Here is a 3,896-nt window from a genome sequence, read left to right as displayed (position 1 = left end):
GCCTAGGGCAGGCCCGATCCCACGGTGGGGCGGGCAGCAAATGGTGCTGCCCCGCCCCACCTACAGTATGCAAATTTAATGATGGCAGGCCCTATCCCACAGTGCCTGCCCCACTTCCCCAGGTCACACACAGCAGGCCCAATCCCATGGTGGGGCGGGCAGTGGATGTCCATGCCCCACCCCGCTCACTGGGTGCCCTGGGTCGCCCATGCACCTACAGTATGCAAATTTAATGACGATCTTTGTTGGGTTAATTTGCATACTCTTGATTGGCTGATGGACATAGTGAAGGTACAGTCAATTAGCATCTTTGTCTTTTATTAGTGTAGATAAGTACAAATAAGATATGTGCTTTTATCAGTACAAATGCCAGAAAGCCATATTCTCAAAATACTTAATAACCAACAACATTATTAACCACCCTTTGTAAATTTCTGATTTGTTCTGGAACTTAGATCTTTTTTTTTTTTTAAATATATTTTATTGATTTTTCACAGAGAGGAAGGGAGAGAGATAGAGAGTTAGAAACATCGATGAGAGAGAAACATCGATCAGCTGCCTCCTGCACATCTCCTACTGGGGATGTGCCCACAACCCAGGTACTTGCCCTTGACCGGAATCGAACCTGGGACCTTTCAGTCCGCAGCCCGATGCTCTATCCACTGAGCCAAACCGGTTTTGGCAGGAACTTAGATCCAATCAGTATGCAGACATTTACTTTTTTCTTTCTTTCTTTCTTTCTTTTTCTTTTTTTTTTTTTTTTTATTATGAACACTTTTATTAAATGCCTCCTGGGCTGCGTTCTTCCCCAAGCCTTGCACCCGGAGTTGGTGGTGATAGTGAGCCAAGTTCATGATCATTCCTGACCTGGAATTGAACTGTGATCTCCTGATTCATAGGTCAATGCTCAACCACTGAGCCATGCCAGTGGGGCTGGGACTTAGATCTTAATATCTTATCTAATAAAAGAGTAATATGCAAATTAACCTTCACTTCACGATAAAGATGGTGGCACCCATAGCCAATAAGGAGGGAATATGCAAATTGATGCAAGAAAGATGGCAGTGCCAGCCAGAGCCACAGACCTAGCCGGAGCGGGTGGGAGACTTGGCTTGGCTTGCCTTCCTGGGTCATCCCAGTGACCCAGGAAGCCAAGCAAACCGGCTGGAGGAGAGCTGGGCCCCAGTGACCCAGGAAGCCAAGCCAGGCTCTGTGGCTAATGCTCAGACAAAGCCATAGTGGAAGGGCTGAGACAGAAGTGGTCAGGGGTGATCAAGCTGGCAGGTGGGGCAGTTGGGTGTGAGCAGGCCAGCAGGGGGCTACTGGGGACAAGCAGGCCAGCGGTAGGGGCAGTTTGGGTCAAGCATGCTGGCAGGGAGGGCAGTTGGGGGTGAGCAGGCCGGGGAGGGGGCAGTTGGGGCCGAGCAGGCCGGTGGGGGTGGTGGCAGTTAGAGGTGAGCAGGCTGGAAGGGGCAGAGACAGGTGGGAGCAATCAGGCCAGCAAGGGAAGGAAGTTGGGGGTGAGCAGGCCGGGGAGGGGGCAGTTGGGGCCGAGCAGGCCGGTGGGGGTGGTGGCAGTTGGAGGTGAGCAGGCTGGCAGTGGCAGAGACAGGTGGGAGCAATCAGGCCAGCAAGGGAAGGAAGTTGGGGGTGAGCAGGCAGGCGGGCAGGTGAGCGGTTAGGAGCTAGTGGTCCTGGATTGCAAGAGGGATGTCCGACTGACGGTTTAGGCCTGATTCCTGTGGGATCAGTTCTAAACCAGCAGTCGGACAACCCCCAAGGGGTCCCAGATTGGAGAGGGTGCACGCTGGGCTGAGGGACACCCCCTGTGTATGAATTTCGTACACTGGGCCACTAGTCCTATATAATAAAAGAGAAACATGTAAATTGACTGTCCCTCAGCTACGCTCACCAGCCAATCAGGAGTGAGTATGAAAATTAACCCGACAAAGATGGTGGGTTAATTGCATACACAGGCCCTGGGTGTAGAGCAGAGCCAGAGAGCTGGCAGCTTGGGGGGATGTGGCTCCCTCGGTTGCTCCCCCAAGCTGCCAGGTGGAGAGCAGAGAGGGAGAGCTGGCGGAGAGTGGAGTGGTTTGGGGAACTTGGCTCCCCAATCCACCAGACAGAAAGCAGAGAGGGAGAGCTGGTGACTTGGAGGACTTGGCAGAGTGGGAAGCCATGGGAGGGAGACAGAGCAGGAACGAAAAACCAAGAGTGCGGGGAGCACCAGGAATTCTGGGAATAGTAGTTTTGGTGGCAGCCCCAGGACCGGAAGTGGAAGCCCAAGTTCAGGGAGCACCAGGAATACTGGGAATTATAGTTCTGGTGGCAGATGGATCTCCTAGACCAGTGGTCGGCAAACTCATTAGCCAACAGAGCCAAATATCAACTGTACAACGATTGAAATTTCTTTTAAGAGCCAAATATTTTAAACGTAAACTATATAGGTAGGTACATTGTTATTAACTTAATTAGGGTACTCCTAAGGCTTAGGAAGAGCCACACTCAAGGGGCCAAGGATCCACATGTGGCTCATGAGCTGCAGTTTGCCGACCATGATCCTAGACACTAGAGCAAAGTGAGCCTGGAGCAAGTTACTGTTGCAGTGGGGGATGGAGGGAAAGCAAAGGTGAGAGACATAAGTAAAATCAGAGTGTCTAGGAAAAATTCAAGGGAAGATATCCTAAAACTTCCAGGAAATCTCCACCAATGAAGCAAAGTAAAAAAAAAAGTCTCTATTATTCTGTGAGCAACAAATCAAACTGAGTTGGGGTCTCAGACAATTTGCTCATATGATTGCAAAAACAGACAGAAGCCCTAACCGGTTTGGCTCAGTGGATAGAGCGTCGGCCTGCAGACCCAAGGGTCCCAGGTTTGATTCTGGTCAAGGGCGTGTACCTTGGTTGCAGGCACATCCCCAATAGGGAGTGTGCATGAGGCAGCTGATCGATGTTTCTCTCTCATTGATCTTTCTAGCTCTCTATCCCTCTCCCTTCCTCTCTGTAAAAAATCAATAAAATATATCTAAAAAAAAACCAAAAAGAAAAAAGAAAAAAAAAACAAAAAAAACAGACAGAAACTCCCAGATTGGAGAGGGTGCAGGTCGGGCTGAGGGACCCCTGTATTCCCCAGTGCATGAATGTTATGCACCGGGCCCCTAGTTATAAAATAAAATCCTAAGGGAAAATAATCATTGAAAATATATGAACGTTCCAGGGAAATCCTAAGATATTTTACAATAATTTTTAAAATTAAAGCAGTATATGTAAACAGATTTAAAAATATAAATAGTGCCCTAGCTGGTTTGGCTCAATGGATAGAGCATCAGCCTGAGGACTGAAGGGTCCCAGGTTCGATTCTGGTCAAGAGCACATGCCTGGGTGGCCGGCTCCATCCCCAGTGGGAGGTGTGCAGAAGGCAGCCGATCAATGATTCTCTCTCATCATTGATGTTTCTATCTTTCTCTCTCCCTCTCCCTTCCTCTCTGAAATCAATAAAAATATATTTAAAAAAATATAAATAGTGATAAGGCTTTTTTTTTTAATCCAAGGAAATTTTGTTCCCTCTGTCCATCTCTATTCCTACCTCTTTCTCAGAGACAATAATTCCTCCTTCCCTTCCTTCCTCCCTCCCTCTCTTTTTTGTTAATCCTCACCAAGGATATTTTCCCATTGATATTTATTTATTACTAGAGGCCCGGTACACAAAAATTTGTGCACGGGGGGGGGGGGGCCCTCAGCCCGGTGGTGACCCCCACCCTGAAGGGGGTGCAGGAAGCCTGAAAACAGCCATCAGCCCCTCACCCAGGCTGGCCAGGCACCCAAGCGGGACACCCTTTAGGGCAAACCAGCCGGCCCCCACCCATGCACCAGGCCTCTATCCTATATAGTCTT

At 49.2% G+C, this 3,896-nt stretch overlaps 1 protein-coding gene across 1 annotated transcript in view; it reads left to right on the top strand.

Moving 5' to 3' along the window:
* The window catches only part of LOC102761280 (cTAGE family member 5), a 118,002-nt gene that overhangs the window by 15,642 nt on the left and 98,464 nt on the right, over positions 1–3,896 (top strand).

This window comes from Myotis davidii, unplaced genomic scaffold (genome assembly GCF_000327345.1).
Source record: "Myotis davidii unplaced genomic scaffold, ASM32734v1 scaffold273, whole genome shotgun sequence".
In the NCBI taxonomy this organism is placed as follows: domain Eukaryota; kingdom Metazoa; phylum Chordata; class Mammalia; order Chiroptera; family Vespertilionidae; genus Myotis; species Myotis davidii.
This window is presented reverse-complemented; position numbering and strand designations above follow the sequence as displayed.